This window comes from Pelophylax lessonae (genome assembly GCF_965119305.1).
Source record: "Pelophylax lessonae genome assembly, chromosome: 10".
Taxonomy (NCBI): Eukaryota; Metazoa; Chordata; class Amphibia; order Anura; family Ranidae; genus Pelophylax; species Pelophylax lessonae.
Window position 1 is genome coordinate 99243582 of NC_138777.1, and position 20032 is coordinate 99263613.

Sequence of the window (20032 nt, forward strand, 5' to 3'; positions counted from 1 at the left end):
ATTGTTTGTACCCCTAAAAGGCTAGATGAGGAGTAGGGGGAGTATGGAACAGGCAGCACCCTCAAACCTTCAGAAGTATGAGATGAACCCCAACAACTTGGAAAGGTGGATCTCTCTCACACGTACCGACACAGACTATCCCGCAATTCAATTGATCCTCAAAGGTTTTTATTGAATAGCGGAATAGGAAATATGATCAAAAAAAGTGTATGTATCTCGCACGTACACAACCACACTAGGCCCCAATTACTATTGTTTGTACCCCTAAAAGGCTAGATGAGGAGTAGGGGGGGTATGGAACAGGCAGCACCCTCAAACCTTCAGAAGTATGAGATGAACCCCAACAACTTGGAAAGGTGGATCTCTCTCACACGTACCGACACAGACTATCCCCCAATTTAACTGATCCCCAAAGGTTTTTGATTAAATAGCGGAATAGAAAATATGATCCCAAAAAAGTGTATGTATATCACACGTACACAACCACACTGGGCCCCAATTACTATTGTTTGTACCCCTAAAAGGCTAGATGAGGAGTAGGGGGAGTATGGAACAGGCAGCACCCTCAAACCTTCAGAAGTATGAGATGAACCCCAACAACTTGGAAAGGTGGATCTCTCTCACACGTACCGACACAGACTATCCCGCAATTCAATTGATCCTCAAAGGTTTTTATTGAATAGCGGAATAGGAAATATGATCACAAAAAGTGTATGTATCTCGCACGTACACAACCACACTAGGCCCCAATTACTATTGTTTGTACCCCTAAAAGGCTAGATGAGGAGTAGGGGGGGTATGGAACAGGCAGCACCCTCAAACCTTCAGAAGTATGAGATGAACCCCAACAACTTGGAAAGGTGGATCTCTCTCACACGTACCGACACAGACTATCCCGCAATTCAATTGATCCTCAAAGGTTTTTATTGAATAGCGGAATAGGAAATATGATCAAAAAAAGTGTATGTATCTCGCACGTACACAACCACACTAGGCCCCAATTACTATTGTTTGTACCCCTAAAAGGCTAGATGAGGAGTAGGGGGAGTATGGAACAGGCAGCACCCTCAAACCTTCAGAAGTATGAGATGAACCCCAACAACTTGGAAAGGTGGATCTCTCTCACACGTACCGACACAGACTATCCCCCAATTTAACTGATCCCCAAAGGTTTTTGATTAAATAGCGGAATAGAAAATATGATCCAAAAAAAGTGTATGTATATCACACGTACACAACCACACTAGGCCCCAATTACTATTGTTTGTACCCCTAAAAGGCTAGATGAGGAGTAGGGGGGGTATGGAACAGGCAGCACCCTCAAACCTTCAGAAGTATGAGATGAACCCCAACAACTTGGAAAGGTGGATCTCTCTCACACGTACCAACACAGACTATCCCCCAATTTAACTGATCCCCAAAGGTTTTTGATTAAATAGCGGAATAGAAAATATGATCCCAAAAAAGTGTATGTATATCACACGTACACAACCACACTAGGCCCCAATTACTATTGTTTGTACCCCTAAAAGGCTAGGAGTAGGGGGAGTATGGAACAGGCAGCACCCTCAAACCTTCAGAAGTATGAGATGAACCCCAACAACTTGGAAAGGTGGATCTCTCTCACACGTACCAACACAGACTATCCCCCAATTTAACTGATCCCCAAAGGTTTTTGATTAAATAGCGGAATAGAAAATATGATCCAAAAAAAGTGTATGTATATCACACGTACACAACCACACTAGGCCCCAATTACTATTGTTTGTACCCCTAAAAGGCTAGGAGTAGGGGGAGTATGGAACAGGCAGCACCCTCAAACCTTCAGAAGTATGAGATGAACCCCAACAACTTGGAAAGGTGGATCTCTCTCACACGTACCAACACAGACTATCCCCCAATTTAACTGATCCCCAAAGGTTTTTGATTAAATAGCGGAATAGAAAATATGATCCCAAAAAAGTGTATGTATATCACACGTACACAACCACACTAGGCCCCAATTACTATTGTTTGTACCCCTAAAAGGCTAGGAGTAGGGGGAGTATGGAACAGGCAGCACCCTCAAACCTTCAGAAGTATGAGATGAACCCCAACAACTTGGAAAGGTGGATCTCTCTCACACGTACCAACACAGACTATCCCCCAATTTAACTGATCCCCAAAGGTTTTTGATTAAATAGCGGAATAGAAAATATGATCCCAAAAAAGTGTATGTATATCACACGTACACAACCACACTAGGCCCCAATTACTATTGTTTGTACCCCTAAAAGGCTAGGAGTAGGGGGAGTATGGAACAGGCAGCACCCTCAAACCTTCAGAAGTATGAGATGAACCCCAACAACTTGGAAAGGTGGATCTCTCTCACACGTACCAACACAGACTATCCCCCAATTTAACTGATCCCCAAAGGTTTTTGATTAAATAGCGGAATAGAAAATATGATCCCAAAAAAGTGTATGTATATCACACGTACACAACCACACTAGGCCCCAATTACTATTGTTTGTACCCCTAAAAGGCTAGGAGTAGGGGGAGTATGGAACAGGCAGCACCCTCAAACCTTCAGAAGTATGAGATGAACCCCAACAACTTGGAAAGGTGGATCTCTCTCACACGTACCAACACAGACTATCCCCCAATTTAACTGATCCCCAAAGGTTTTTGATTAAATAGCGGAATAGAAAATATGATCCCAAAAAAGTGTATGTATATCACACGTACACAACCACACTAGGCCCCAATTACTATTGTTTGTACCCCTAAAAGGCTAGGAGTAGGGGGAGTATGGAACAGGCAGCACCCTCAAACCTTCAGAAGTATGAGATGAACCCCAACAACTTGGAAAGGTGGATCTCTCTCACACGTACCAACACAGACTATCCCCCAATTTAACTGATCCCCAAAGGTTTTTGATTAAATAGCGGAATAGAAAATATGATCCCAAAAAAGTGTATGTATATCACACGTACACAACCACACTAGGCCCCAATTACTATTGTTTGTACCCCTAAAAGGCTAGATGAGGAGTAGGGGGAGTATGGAACAGGCAGCACCCTCAAACCTTCAGAAGTATGAGATTGTGTTCACTGTACCCCACAAAGATTGAGTTCACTGCACCCCACAATGATTGTGTTCACTGCACCCCACAAAGATTGTGTTCACTGCACCTCACAAAGATTGTGTTCACTGTACCCCCCAAAGATTGTGTTCACTGCACCCCACAAAGATTCTGTTCACTGTACCCCACAAAGATTGTGTTCACTGCACCCCAAAAAGATTGTGTTCACTGCACCCCAAAAAGGATGTTGTTCACTGCACCCCAAAAAGGATGTTGTTCACTCCACCCCAAAAAGATTGTGTTCACTGCACCCCACAAAGATTGTGTTCACTGCACCCCAAAAAGATTGTGTTCACTGCACCCCAAAAATGATTTTGTTCACTGCACCCCAAAAAGGATTTTGTTCACTGCACCCCAAAAAGGATGTTGTTCACTCCACCCCAAAAAGATTGTGTTCACTGCACCCCAAAAAGATTGTGTTCACTGCACCCCACAAAGGATTTTGTTCACTGCACCCCAAAAAGATTGTGTTCACTGCACCCCAAAAAGGATGTTGTTCACTGCACCCCAAAAAGGATTTTGTTCACTGCACCCCAAAAAGATTGTGTTCACTGCACCCCACAAAGGATTTTGTTCACTGCACCCCACAAAGATTGTGTTCACTGCACACCAAAAAGGATTGTGTTCACTGCACCCCAAAAAGATTTTGTTCACTGCACCCCAAAAAGATTGTGTTCACTGCAGCCCAAAAAGATTGTGTTCACTGCAGCCCAAAAAGATTGTGTTCACTGCAGCCCAAAAAGATTGTGTTCACTGCAGCCCAAAAAGATTGTGTTCACTGCAGCTCACACACAGAAAAATGGATGTGGATCACTGACACCTGCCTATCTCCAATCCCACACCACACAGCAATATCGATTGTAGTTTGTAGAACACAGTTTCCCTAAAATTCAGCAGACTCTGTCCCTAACAGGATTGAGAAGAGATCGTAGATCAGGATTGAGTGCAGATTCACCCCACCCCCCACACAGCAATATCGATTGTAGTTTGTAGAAGACACTGACCCTATAATTCAGCAGACTCTATCCCTAAAATGCCTACAACTCGCCCTGCCTAAACACTCCGACCTGTCCCTCAATTCTATCCGGACACAAATGGTTTTTTCCTGCCTATCTTTCCCTAATCAGCAGCCAGCACGTTGATGTGTGCTCTGTCCCTGAATCTAAGCAGCATAATGACGCCGCTGCGGCTGCCTCGAACTTATAAAGACTTGGTCACATGTTTCAGACGGCCAATCACAGCTACTGAGACATTTGCAGGCATGGCTGGGATGGCTTAAGGCACACCAGTTAAACGATTGTTGATTGGCTGTTGAAAGCCCGCCATGAAAAGAGCGCCAAAGCATGCAAAACCCGGAAATAAAACGACCGAACACGGATTTTTACCCGAACATACAGTAAAGTGTCCGTGTCCGTGTTCGGGTACAAAAAATCCAATTATTCGGTACGAACACGAATAATACAGTCCGTGTTCGCTCAACACTAATTGCCACCTTTGCTGTCATCTCCTTCTCTCAAGGAGAAGAAAGGCGAGAGGGATGTATTGTAGCCAGGGGCTTAACTGTTTACAGAGAGCAATGGACATGGTTATGCACATGGTTAACGTGGCCAGATTGTGCATCCCTTCTTGCTGGCGTTCACCAAATCCCCCCATAAGTAAAGACTGGCTTCTACTTGTTAAACGGATGGCAGAAATGGAAGACCTAATCCACAAGAAAGCGGAAACCCAATCTAAATATAACAAGACTTGGGCCTGTTGGCACCATTTCACCAAAACAACAGAATAGGTCCCAGTGGCAGGTGGTGCTCAAAATTTTGGGGGGAGGGGGGGCTGGGCGCAAACAGAAAAATGTAATAGGCATTGCTTTGCAGCAAAAAACACGGTGAAAAAATGCGTGACTTTGAGGTCAAAAAAGTGTGAAAGGGGCCTTCAGTAATTAAGGCATAGCGTGCCCCCTTTCAATGCACAGAGACCAGCGTGCCCCCTTTCAATGCACAGGGACCTGTGTGCCCCCCTTTCAATGCACAGAGACCAGCGTGCCCCCTTTCAATGCACAGGGACCTGCGTGCCCCCTTTCAATGCACAGAGACCAGCATGCCCCTTTTCAATGCACAGAGATCAGCGTGCCTCCTTTTAATGTGCAGAGATCAGCGTGCCCCCTTTCAATGCAGTGGCCAGCATGCCCCCTTTCAATGCACAGAGATCACCGTGCCCCCTTTCAATGCAGAGATCACCGTGCCCCCTTTCAATGCAGAGATGCCAGCGTGCCCCCTTTCAATGCAGAGATGCCAGCGTGCCCCCCTTTCAATGCAGAGATGCCAGCATGCCCCCTTTCAATGCAGAGATACCAGCGTGCCCCCATTCAATGCAGAGATGTCAGCGTGCCCCCTTTCAATGCAGAGTGAACAGTGTGCCAAGCCCCCCCCCCCCCCAGACCAGTGCACTTACCTGTAGCGGCGGCTTCTCTTCAGTCCCCCGGTGTCTCCTCGAGTCCTCAGTCCTCCCGCCTCCTCCTCGGATAATGGCATGGGGTTTGCCTTTCGGCCAATCAGGAAGCGCGTATCGGACCCGCTTCCTGATTGGCCAGGAGGAGGATCCGTGTGACAATAGCGAATTTTCATTCGCTATTGTCACACAATGGGTGGGCTCGGGGCGCACTGCTCTGTGCCCCGGGTACACCCTTTGCTGAAGCCTATTAGAGCCTCTGGCTCTAATCAGGTGACTAAAAAAAAAAAAAAAAAAAAGCCCCATTGAACTCCATGCGTCCGGCGCCCCCAACGCACCGGCCGCCACTGATAGGCCCAATTTTTGACGAATCACTCCTAAACTAACTCTAGAAGACATGAGCAGAGGAGAATGGATGTCCCATTCTTCCCTGCTTGCCTTCCCTCACACCCCTCCTCCTTTCCTTCTGTTTTTTTTCTCTCTTTCTCTTCCTCTCGCCCCTTTTTGTCCCCTTTATTCACCTGATACTTATCGTTCCTATATCAGTGACCAGACCTTACTAGATGTACTTTGACCAACACAAAGATCGCAATCACAAAGAATTCCATGACTTTTCCTCGCCCTGGATAAACCCAGCTACATTTGTAGTAACCTAACCGATTGAGATACAGAATTTACCCCCTGATACGCACTTAGTCATTAATAACCTTTATTCCGAACAACTCATACATAGTCCAATCAACTAGGCTTTCAGTTAGAAGCCAAAACATTTACAGGACGGCACCTATATTTCATATGACGCTTGCCTTTCGGTTATGTTAGCTTAAAACTCCAAGGTTTCACACTTTTAGGCCTCTATATCGTTTGAATTCCACTACCCCTTGTTTATAACCCCATTCAGTACTGGTTTAGCAAGAGACACGGAAGTGGAGAGGGGGGGGGGAGTAACGGGGGAGGTACGAACCCGGGGAGCTCCCTGATTTGACACAGGTAGATCCTAGTTGGGGTGTCTACGGGGTGCCCCTCCACCCGACTTGTACACCCCCTCAAAAGACATGCTGCCGACGCATAGCGGTGCATCCCTTCCTCATCCATTCTGGCAAGGCATCTCAGGAAACTGAAGAATCGTATACTCAATCGGTATTTATATCCGTAACCTGAATGTATTCTGCTTGTACGTGATCTTTTGTTGTTCTCTCACCATACCTCCTGCTTTATGTTTCTTCATCACCATACACAGTATATCTTGTAAGGTTCTGTTATCTTGATTATGATATCTACCCTGTTTGTGATATCTGTACTTAATTTCAATAAAAACATTTTAAAAAAATGTGCTCGGTTTCCTACCTGAGGCAGTGCATACATTATGCAATTTTTTTTGATAGCCAGCGGCACTGATCGTTTGGGAAAAACCAGACAGGCTGGTTGTACAGTAATCAATTGAAAGATCAACTACTGTACAACCAGTCTGCCCATACATGATCAAAATGCAGCTGGTCCCTTCTGAATTGGCCGTATTTCGATGAATTTATGGCTGGCTTAAGTCACTCTCCATGACAATATGGGTTGATTTACTAAACCTGGAGAGTGCAAAATCTGGTGAAGCTCTGCATAGAAACCAATCAGCTTCCAGGTTTTTTTTTTTTGTCCAACTTTAACCACTTAACCACTTGGCTGCTCAAAGACCAGGCCCTATTTTGCGATTCAGCACTGCGTGACTGTAACGGACAATTGCACGTTGTGCGATGCTGTACCCAAATTAACCTCCCTGGCGGTATGATTCTTTTGGATTTTAGGTGCTGAAAGCGGTACCATTATTTTGCATGTAATTCTTATGAATGAGCAGCCCAAACCAACTGTATACATTTATTATATATATTATATATATATATATGTATGTATACATATATTATGTATACATATTATATATATATATATATATAATGTATACAGTTGGTTTGGGCTGCTCATTCACAAGAATTACGTATATATATATATATATATATATATATATATATATATATATATATATATACACACACACACATATATATATATATATATATATATATATATATATAATGTATACAGTTGGTTTGGGCTGCTCATTCACAAGAATTCCGTACATATATATATATATATATATATATATATATATATATATATATATATATATATATATATATACACACACACACATATATATATATATATATATATATATATATATATATATATACATATATATATATATATATATATATACATATATATATATATATATATATATATATATATATATATATATATATATATATATATATACGTATATATATATATATATATATATACGTATATATATATATATATATATATACGTGAATATATATATATATATATGTGTGTGTGTGTATATATATTTACATAAAAAGTACAACTGCAGGAAAGGGCACTGGGGGGCAATGTAATGTGATTTTTTTTTTATTTTGAATGGTATCAGTGTGTTTGGTATGTTTTACATTTGAATTTGCCGCCGGTTCCACCCTCCGGCGGACGTCACGTCGCCGGAGACGGAAGCCAGGGGTCGCAGACGATCGGGAGGAAGCTCCGCCGCCGCATACCGCCCGCATTCTTCGCTGGATCCCGGAGAAAAGGTAAGTAAAACCTCTACCAGGATCCAGCGATCTTCCTAGCGCTACCCCGAGTGTGGCTCGGGGTTACCGCTTTTGGCTCTAAAATCTAACCCCGAGTCACACTTGGGAATACCACTAGGAAGGTTAAATTGATGTCCTTTTTTCCCACAAACAGAGCTTTCTTTTGGCGGTATTTGATCACCTGTGCGATTTTTACTTTTTGCGCTATAAACAAAAAAAAGAGCGACAATTTTGAAAAAATAACAATATTTTTCACATTTTTTTATATGAAATTCTCAAAAAAAATGTAAAAATTTTAATTTTTTAACATTTTAGGCCTATTTGATTTCTGCTACATATTTTTGGTAAAAAAAATCGCAATAAGGGTATTTTGAATGGTTTGCGCAAAAGTTATTGTGTTTACTAACTAAGGGAAAGATTTATGTAATTTTTATTGTTTTTTTTTTTAACTAGTAATGTCGGCGATCTGCGTTTTTTTTTTTTTTTTTGTGGGACTGCGACATTGCGGCGGACAGATCGGACCCTTGACTGACATTTTTGACACTTTTGGGGGTACCAGTGACATTACTACAGTAATCAGTGCTAAAAATATGCACGGTTACTGTAAAAATGATACTGGCAGGGAAGGGGTTAACTTTATTAGTGTTCAAGGGGTTAAGTGTGTCCCTAGGGGCGTGATTCTAACTGTCAGGGGGCGTGGCTTGTTAGATCATTACAGAGACATACGATCCTACATAGCAGGATCGCATAGCCTCAGTGATGATCTAAGGGAGAATGACAGACGGCTGTGTTTACATCAGCCGTCTGTCTTTCTCCCTCTCCTGCGGGAAATCGCGAGTGACCGGCCAACATCTGAGCCACCAGTCACACGCGTGGGGATGTCGGTAACCGAGCGGGGGTGGGAACGCGCTGGCGGCAGCGCGCACTCGCCCCCTAGGGGCTCGTGGGCGAGTGATGTACCCATACGTCACTTTGCCCAGGAGAGGCTGCCTGCCGCAGTATATAGTCGTGTGGCAGTCGGCAAGTGGTTAAAATAAACACACTGAAGTTAGAAGCTGATTGGCTACAATGCACAGTTGCACCCAATTTTGCACAGCCCAGTTTTAGTAAATGTACCCCTATGCATCATATAGCCTTCAGGTACTGTGTGTATATTTGGTAGAAGTTGTCCTGGTACTTCAAAGGGATTGAATAGAAGTAGATAGTCCAGTATATGACAGGCCTTTGGCCACCAGCTTTGTTACATTCCCACTTTAAAGGAGAGCACTACACCTTTCTGGGACCCCCAGGGCATTGTTTGGAAGAGTATTCCCCATTTCTTGTTGGGATTGGAAAATTCTGTTTAGGTTTCTCCAGTGTAATGAGGGTCCCATTGCTAGCTGCTAACAGTTATTTACCACTACCCCCCCCCCCCCCCATGTAAGTCTCCCATGTTTAAGGCACCCTGTTAATTCAGGACCTAGGAGGTCTAAACCTTGCTGTTGAACCAAGTTGTTGGGTGCCCATTATATGTGATTCAGTTACTATCTCATTTGTAAGTTGTGTTATTGTATGCACTATTTGTTTTTCCACTGTTTATTGGTATTGTTATCTTACTCTGCCAGGCATGTTGCCCAAATAAACACCCTCTATGTGTTAGAGCGTATGGTGTTGCCTAGCGGGTCGCTAACACCGGGAACAGGGGAACCCATTCATCGGGGTCAAGTTGTATTACACGTACATATTGTGGTATTCAGAGAAGTAGGAAACAGCTACAGCAATTTAGACTGCCTAAGCAGAGATGTCAGTCCTGCTATTCTGAATGAAGATCGACACTTCCAGAAGTGTTGGATTCCCAAATATCCCAGACACTCACAGCTGCCCCTTTCCCTTTTGGCCTCTACATCATCACAGTGTTTCAGCAGCAAGTACAAAAATCTCCCAAAAGACACTTCTGCTGAAAAGCTGCTGTTTACTATGCAGTGAAATTATATTTCTACTGTGTGATATAGGTGGCGCTGTCTGCGTCCACTATAGGCTATGTCTTCCTTTGGACCACCCATAACTCTCTACATATTCCAAATTTTTAAAAATGACTTCAATATGGCTGCACCTATCGGAAAATCAAAGGACTACGGTTCCATCAAACAAGAGCGTCAATTAAAATTTCTGATGATAGACTCACAATCACTTCTTTGAAATGTGTAAGCTATGACTGGGTGGGGTCCTAGGGTCTCCTTTTGATGGTAGAAAACCAGGTGTGGTAATTCTCCATCCTCAGTGATAAAAACAGAAACTGACTACAATGACTGCAGAGTAATTCTGAATATCCAAGGCAAAGTATACAACATTTATGCCCCCAACTCCCTGCCAAATTATTTTTAGGATCCTACAACATTACAACTTAAGTTCTTTCCAACCCAACCATAGATAAAATTGTGGGTGGAGATTTCAATGTAATGAATCTTAGTGAAGATAGAAAATTGATGCCCCCATTGCTTCTGTTATCTTTTTGCAACCCCCCCACCTGACCCTAGCATCCTGTCAGATATGACAACATCTCTGCATCTAAATTATGTCTGGAGACTGAGGTTCTTGGCAGACAGGGAATTTACACACTTTTCTCATGGCGTAATTGCATATTGGCTATGGTTTGTACAAACTCCCTGCTTTACTGCTACTGATACCCATATAAATAACTTAGTGATCTCTGATCACGCCCTATCTCAATTAGAATTCCAGTGCGGGTTCCCGCATCACATCTCCCCCACAGGCAGGTCACACTGCCCTCTTGCGAACTGCTGCAGGTGTCAATAAAAACACCCTCAGTTCAGTTTGCAGATCGCAATGCGAACTGTGAATTTGGACAGGAATCAGATTGCATGGGTCTGAACACTTTCATGCGAATGGGATGCGAGTTCAGCCATACAAAATGTATGGCTGAATTTGCATCACACAGACATAGTAATGTGATCTGCACAGTAATGCAGTGCGAATCACATGCGATGTCTGTGTTCACAATGGTGTGAACCCTGGCTTAAAGGGATTGTAAAGGCAGAAGGTGCATTCAATGCGTTAAGATAAAAACCTTCTGTGTGCAGCAGCCCCCCTCAGCCCCCTCTAATACTTACCTGAGCCCATCTTTATCTAGCAAGTGTTTCTCAGCTGCCTAGGATTCCCCTCCTCATTGGCTGAGACAGCAGAGCAGTGCGATTAGGTATGCTGCTGTCAATCAAAATCAGTCAGCCAATCAGAAGTGATAGGGGGCAGGGGCGGGTCACGGCTCTGTGTCTAAATGGACACAGGGAGCTGTAACTCGACTCGGGTGCCCCCATAGCAAGCTGCTTGCTGTGGGGGCACTCAACAGGAAGGAGGGGCCAGGAGCACAGAATAGGGACCCGAGAAGAGGATCCGGGCCACCCTGTGCAAAACCAACTGCACAGAGCAGGTAAGTATAACATGTTTTTTTTTATTTTTTTAAATGAGGCAGTCACTTTAAGCCGGCCATAGATGGTTCGAGTCTCAACTGGTTCAGCAGGGCCCGGCCGAAATTCAAACCATGTATGGGCAGACTGATTGTATCCAAGTTTATTGATTGACCAACTTGGGTACAACCAGGCTGTCTGATTTCTCATGCGATTATTTCTAGTGGCTACAGCCACTACTAGTCACACAAACGTGATCACAAAATGGCCTAAATGTGAGGATCAACGGGCAATCCTGGCTCACTTTCTTTGGTCTTGCCCACTTATCACTACCTTCTTGAAGGACATCATCAAATACTGTATATATGTAATATTACCCACATCGCCATATCTCTTGATCCTATGTTACTATTATTTGCTTACTATAACAGATTTCCTGCTTCAAAGTGCATAATCTGCTACACCATAAACCTACATTTTTTTTTTTGTTTGTTCATAGACAGGAGATGTATCATGAAAAACTGTCTCTCTCTGTCACCACACTCAGTACTCAGGGTCAACAAAAATTTGACATTGTGCTTAGAGAAATTAAATTCTGGGCTCGAAACCAAAAACAAAACATAACATTTATTCAAATGCTGGAAATTCTTTATTGAGTCATTTACTAGGAAATACACACTGTTATGTATACTTTCAAATATGCCACCTGGTATGCTAGAGAAGATCTCACTGGCTCTTTGTGTTTATAGGTGTAGCACCCTCCAGTGTGTGCTACTAGAAGTGTAGAGCAGGTAAAAGCATTTGTCTGGCCAGTGATAAACCTGAGTCACTGAATTGGGTCACGGTTACTAGGAGACAGGGCTGGATGACTCATTCTGGCAGTTCTCTGGTGCCACCCAATGATATCTGGAAAGTCGGGGAAACATTCATGAACTAGTGGGTGGAGGTTAGGAGGAGCTGCCTTGAATATTTAAGGGCTCTCAGCCAATCCCCAGTGGTGGGCTGGCAGGGAACTGGGATAACCCATAAATAGAAATGGGCCAAGCCAGAAGGGAAGTTGGGTGGAAGATGGAGAAGCAGTTCAGAGGGAGGCTGTCAGTGGCCCTTGAGCGACCCTCAACCGGGGGAAGGGGGGGATTTACCTCGGGCTGGAGCTCAGGAAAGCTGGCCTGGATGGATCCTAATACAGGAGGCAGTGGAGGGATTCATGCCAAAGAGGCAGCGGGAAGGAGCAAGCAGAGACACTGAGTAGATCAGCACAGTGCAGGGATGAGACAAGGGGAAAGACTGTCAGCTGTAACCGTGCTATCTTGAAGACCACATTTTGTCAAGCCTTCATCAAACCTTGCCCTAGGGACTCTCCATGTATATATATCAGTCGGGCAGAACTGGGGCAGAGAGCTAGTCAGGAGGACTGGGAAGAAAGAAAGCCAGGTATGGCTGGTGGCTGCCAGGTGGGCTAGCATTTCTGCAAGCAAGTGGAACTGGGATCAGTGGTTACAAGAAGGCAGAAGAAAGTGTGTTTGCTGTTCACTCCAACTTTGTACTGTTTCAAAAGCGGCTGCAAGTCCCTGCCTGTAATGGGCCTATGCTGAACTAGCTGAAACTGTTAGCACCCTCAGGAATGAGCAGCAGGTGCTGCATAAGGAACCAAGTTTGTGCAGGAGGGAGGAAGTTGTCCCTTTGTTCTGCGTCTGAACATTTCAAAGTTGGGCATCCCATAATCCCCCTACCCTATCCAAGTTCTCATACCCTAATAAAAAAACAACAAAAACAAGGCCAAGTACTGTTTTCTGAGTTGGAATGAATGAAGGAAATTCTGTGTGACTGGCTGTTCAGCAGTGGGCAACCCAAACTTCAGCGACTCCTACCAGGGGTAGTGCCACTTAGAAAATAGTATAAGGACTGATAATATTCTTTTACAGTATGATTCTAATAACCATGTAGTGCACCTATACGATATGGGAATCTCGCTTTTTTGTTTTGTAATTTTTTTTCTCTTGATGAGCTGACCTATGGTTTTCCTATACTCTGGACAGCCAATATATATTTGATGTTATTTTCTACCCTTATTTAATTGTGTTTACAACAGCAGACCGTCGTTCTCTCTTCACGGGGAGCGATCGCGGGAACCTGCCGACCTGCCACTGTATAACTGCGGTGGTTGGTTGGCAAGTGGTTAAGCTTCTCTTCCCTTCACATAATGCAGTTAACTTACTAAAGATAAAGACAAGTAGGTTGTTCACTCTGTAAGGGAAAATTGCCCAGAGCTTAGTGAATGCGATGAAGCTCTACTAACTTCCATCATCCAATCCTGTTCAAGCAAAAATGCTGCTTCTATTCTTTTCCTTGCACGTGATTGAGTATTTTTTGCAAAGGGAAATTTCACTGCATTCAGTAAACTTCAGGGCAAATTCTCTTTCAAAGTAAACACGCCTTTAGTAAATCAACCCCAAAGCCTCTAGTTCCATCTCTTACACAGGGGCCCAGGGGCTATATACAGTAATTGCATATCTGTGTTTTCTGAAAGAATGTAAAGAAAATGAAGTGGAAATGAATTTCTGGGACTGCTCCCATCAAGTGGTGCTTGTGAGTTTTCCCAGACTGGTCTCGCTCCCTGCGCCACTCCCTCTTTATCTTTATTAGTTCTAGAGGCAGCATAACTTCTAGAGGGAGACGAAACGTAAACAGACGTAAAACGTATAAAACATCTTTAATTTCCAGGGAAACCAGAACATTTGGACCCTGTTTCTTCCTTGTAATGCACTACCATAAATTAGAAAAATAATGTTTTGCCATTTGTATTTGAAATTCCAGACAGATTTATAATGCTACCCCCATGCCTAATTTATAAAGTGCATGGTGCAGATATAAAGATGTATTTTCCTATCTCTTAGAGGCCTGACTGTTAAAGGTGTGACATACGTGCAACTGTCCAAACTTCTGTAAATTCCTTGTCCTGACGGAGGTGATGGGAAGGGCTGACATAGATTTTCCATGCACAATTAATGCCATAGTCACCCAGTGAAAAGATTTACTTGCTAGCAGCAGATGACAGATGTTTTAAAACATTCTAATGAAAGAGAATTATAAATAACAACTGAAATAAACTCAGTGAACCCGCTCGGGCTCGGCATACTGAGTCAGGCACCAAACTAACTTTAGTCACTGTTTCCCTCGCTAATGGAGTGGGGACAGCAATTCACGAGTCATCCCAAAGCAAGACACAGCAAATAGACATGTGCGGTTCGTTTTGTTCTGAATAAATATTTGGACACATTTTTCGATATTCAGATAAATCCAAATACCCGATTTACAGTATAGACAAAGTTTACCAAATGCTCCAAATAACTAAACGAAATTTGTGCGAATTTCGGAAATTCAAAAATTGAAATTCAAATCGAATATCGAATTCCAGTCTTATTCGAACTGAAAACATATTTCTGAAATCAAAGACTGTGTGTGTTATTAGAGTACCATTTTGAAATAACGCTGTTTTCATTAAGCCAAAGGTGATTTAAAGAGTCATTGTAATTGTCGCTGTCATCAAGTCATTAATTTTCATTTTGTTTGTTCACATTGCCACATTTGAATCGGAAAAAAAAAAAATCTAAATTCAAAATTTATCGATTCAAATGTTTCAAATAGAAAAAATGGGTAAATTCAAAGAAAATTTGAAAAAGACATAAAACGAATTCTGAATACGAATTCAGAATACGAATTCCGATTGCAAATTGAATGAGTCATCTGAATTTAGCGATAGAAAATAGCTAGATTACTGAATCCAAACGAAACAAAACACATTTTTTCCTCATGTGCATGTCTAACAGCAAAGTCTTGTTCCTTCTGGGGTCAAGTTGACACAACTGTAAAGTACTTTTTTTAGCACAGTGTGGTGCCACGCAATCCACTGCATCACACCACACTGTGGCCAATAGAACTTGATGAGCTGTCAATTACGTGTCTCAATTTCAGGGACAAATTGATTTTCCTACCTAATTCTAAATGTATTGCTAATTCCTTGAATATCCCTGTCAAAACAACAATAAAACGTATTGAACGTGAAAAAAATATTCCCCAATGCTGTCAGCACCTTGGAGGGTCAGACTGCTGTTCTCACATACAAGCAGCAACCCATGCCTCCCTCCTGCTCACTGATCCAATAAACAGCTGCAGAGCTATTGATTGGAGCAGTGTGCAGGAAGGGAGGTTGTATCAGACTGCTGGAGACCAGGGATGTGGCTTGTATGTGAGGGCTAGCAGTCTGTCTCTCCTTGGTCCTGCCAGCACAGGAAATCTTAAAGAGGAGGTCCAGGCTCCATCAGAAAAGACAAATTCTATAGCTGCTGACTTTTAACATTAGGACACATACCTGTCCAGGCACCCTGCGGTGTCTTCACCCCAGCCGATTTTCAATCAACTCTAGGGTGCTGCCGCAGCCATTGATTGTAAAGGGCTTGTAAGCCCTGCGGTTTCATAGCCTGTTCCCTACTGCGCATGCGCGAAGCGCGCTGCCCTTTGTAAATGGCCCAGCAGGGGGAAGAGGGAAGGAGGCCAAACTTCCTGGGTGATCTGGCTGCAGCGAGATCACCCAGAAGTGGGATTGGGTCCTGGTCAAAACCAAATGTGGCACCAGAGGGGGAAGGATGGAGATAAACGGATCTTCCACTTTTGAGTGGAGATCTTCTTTAACCTGTTATGGACCCCCCCATGCAGATATACTGTGGCAGGGCGGCCCTCCTGCCTTGAAACCATGTATCTGTATGTGATTTCCTGCATTGGGTCTAGCGCTCGCTCCCGCTAGGATTGAACACAGCGGAAGCCAATCAAACCAATCATCCTCAGGAGAGGCAGAATGGCGGTCTGCCCATGTAAACAAGGGGGACTGTTGTTCTGTGAGAGGGGAAAATGGATCTCTTGTGTTCACTATATTACCAAAGAATTGGGACGATGCCAGTCTTAGTCTGTAGGGTTTAATACTGAGTTGGCCCACCCTTTGCAGCTATAACAGCTCCCACTCTTCTGGGAAACCTGAAGGGAATGTTTGACCATTCTTCCATAAGCGCATTTGTGAGGTCAGGCACTAATGTTGGAAGAGAAGGCCTGGCTCACTTGCTCATCCATGTCTTTATGGACCTTGCTTTGTGCACTAGTCCAAATCATTTGGTGGAGGGCGGATTATGGTGTGGGGTTGTTTTTCAGGGTTGGGCTTGGCCCCATAGTTCTAGTCAAGGGAACTCTTAAGGCATCAGCATACTAAGATATTTTGGACAATTTCATGCTCCCAACTTTGTGGGAACAGTTTAGGGTTGGCCTTTCCTGTTCCAACATGACTGCGCACCGGTGCACAAAGCAAGGTCCATAAAAACATGGATGAGTGAGTTTGGGGTGGAGAAACTTGACTGGCCTGCCCTCAACCCGAAAGGACACGTTTGGGATGAATTAGAGCGGAGACTGTGAGCCAGGCCTTCTTGTCCACATCAGTGCCTGACCTTACAAATGTGCTTCTGGAAGAATGGTCAAATATTCCCATAGACACACTCCTTAACATTGTGGACAGCCTTCCCAGAAGAGTTGAAGCTGTTATAGCTGCAAAGGGTGGGCCAACTCAAAATTGATCCCTACGGACTAAGACTGGGATGCTATTAAAGTTCATCTGCGTGTAAAGGCAGGCGTTCCAATACTTTTGGTAATATAGTATATATATATATATATATTAGTGGTCGACCGATATTGTTATTTTACCGCCGATAACAATACCGATATTTTGGTCATCGGATATCGTAATCGGCCAATGTCTGCCGATATTTTCGGACATTAAAACATTTTTTTTTTTTATGTCTACAGCCACTGTGGTGGAGGGATCTGGGGGTCCCTAAGACCCCAAACCCCTCCTCTGCACTTAAAAGCATTCAAAACGCCAAGCTTGGCTGTTTTGAATGCTGCACGTTTTTTTAATTCGCCGCTGCCAGTACCCAGAAGTGATGTCATGTCATGACATCACGTCCGGGTACGCGGTAGAGCCGAATTCAAAGAAATGGAGACCCGGGTCAGACGGCGGCGGTGAAGGTAGGATTCCCGGGTCTCTCCGTGGAACGGGAGACAACGGGCGAGCAGCGGAAGGTGGCGGGAGGGGGGGACGTCCCCTCCCGCTCCTTGGAATGACAGCCGAGCGGCTTCTCAGCCGAACCGGTTTTCATTACAAGACAGCCAACCATCGGCTATGGACACCAGTACCGGGGTGATGTCTCTAGCTGCAGGCATCACCCCGGTACAAGCACTTTCCCTGAAATATGCAAAAAGTGGGGTTCCCCTTAATTGGGACTTTACAGGCACATAAATTATATGAAAAGAAGTTAATTAGAAAAATAATAATTTTATTATAAACATGTATGATAATGGTTTAAAAACAATGCAGGCAAAAAGAAGAGACAGGTAAATCAACCACAGCAGTCTGAACTGAAACCCGACATGTTTCGAAGCCAGGGGAATTTGCTTCTTCTTCAGGGGATGGTTCAAACGGTACTCTAGTAAATAGATAGATTGATATATAAAAAACCATGAATTTTAAAGGTTTTTTAAACATTGCAACGTAACTCTAGAGGTTTGCATGATAAGTATAATAACATTGGCGAGTACTTACAGGGTTGAAAAATAACTGTACTCAGATAGCCTGCACGATTAAAAGCATCTGGTGGGTGCGAGTGTCCTTGCGACAGAATGCAATAAAGGAAATGGTAAATGGATATCCTGGTCAATAGACCATGGCTGTTGAGGTCAGGTGTGTAACCCACAATCACTGGACGTCTGAAGTCCTCAAATTGAAGAAGCCAGGGACAGCCTTTTAGCATAGAAGGATACCAGGGGCATAGGTAGCACCGATCTGAAAAGTAGACAGATCAGGGCTACATTGGTTGATATATATAATTAATAAACGAAGGGAAAAATATATTGATTAATGGCACTTTAACAAACAATGTGCCCTAAGTGGCCCAACATTAGAAGGGCATATAAGGTCGATAAACAATGTAGCGACTAGGTATAAAGCCAAAAGGACGTTTAAGAATGCTGCATGAAAAACGGGTCTATTGAAAAAGGAAAATCAATACCTGGATGATAAATGGTGGTAAGGTGAACGGCGTCCTCTCTGCACCACAGCCAGCAAACAAATGCGCTGGCTGTGTGTTGCGAGAGGTACACTATAAGAGTGCTGGCCGATTAGTGAAAGACGTTTGTCAGCTGGCTTCAAAGGGGAAGGGCTTCCCGGAACGCTGGGTCACACATGACACAATGTGGGCGGGAGCGGCATCTGCGCTCCACCGACACGGGGATCAGGGCCGGAAGTGTGAATACACTGCGGCTCCTAATTGGTCCAGGCTGAATCACAGGGGGACAGAAGATGGAAGAGGAGGACCAAACTACCACGCACGTAGCGCGGTGTATATCTCCCCGTGCCGGGACGCCCAGTGAAGGAGGGGCACAACCCGGAACCAAAACAAGATGCTGAAAGAGGTTTACAATAACAAAATATTACCGGATTGGTTATAATGCCGGAAAATGTGCTATGATTGAAACAATCAAGGGTATAAATAATAATTATAATTATTGCATATACTTGTCAGCAAGGGCACAATCCACAGATGTAAACAATTACAGACACAGGAGAACAAAAAATGACAGGGTCATCAGCGACAGAAAAAATGTACATATAACATATGTCAATAATAAAGGAACAATATAAGATAATGAAACAATCATCAAAAAGTATATATATGTATTTTTTACACATGACCATATCAAACATATAATCTTTATACTTTAAAGGATTACATGTTATACAATATATAATATAGTTGGAAGCAGGGCAATAGAACCATATAGGCATATAGACAACGATATACAATATAATAGTATGTAGAGCCCCATTGTCGACCTTATATGCCCTTCTAATGTTGGGCCACTTAGGGCACATTGTTTGTTAAAGTGCCATTAATCAATATATTTTTCCCTTCGTTTATTAATTATATATATCAACCAATGTAGCCCTGATCTGTCTACTTTTCAGATCGGTGCTACCTATGCCCCTGGTATCCTTCTATGCTAAAAGGCTGTCCCTGGCTTCTTCAATTTGAGGACTTCAGACGTCCAGTGATTGTGGGTTACACACCTGACCTCAACAGCCATGGTCTATTGACCAGGATATCCATTTACCATTTCCTTTATTGCATTCTGTCGCAAGGACACTCGCACCCACCAGATGCTTTTAATCGTGCAGGCTATCTGAGTACAGTTATTTTTCAACCCTGTAAGTACTCGCCAATGTTATTATACTTATCATGCAAACCTCTAGAGTTACGTTGCAATGTTTAAAAAACCTTTAAAATTCATGGTTTTTTATATATCAA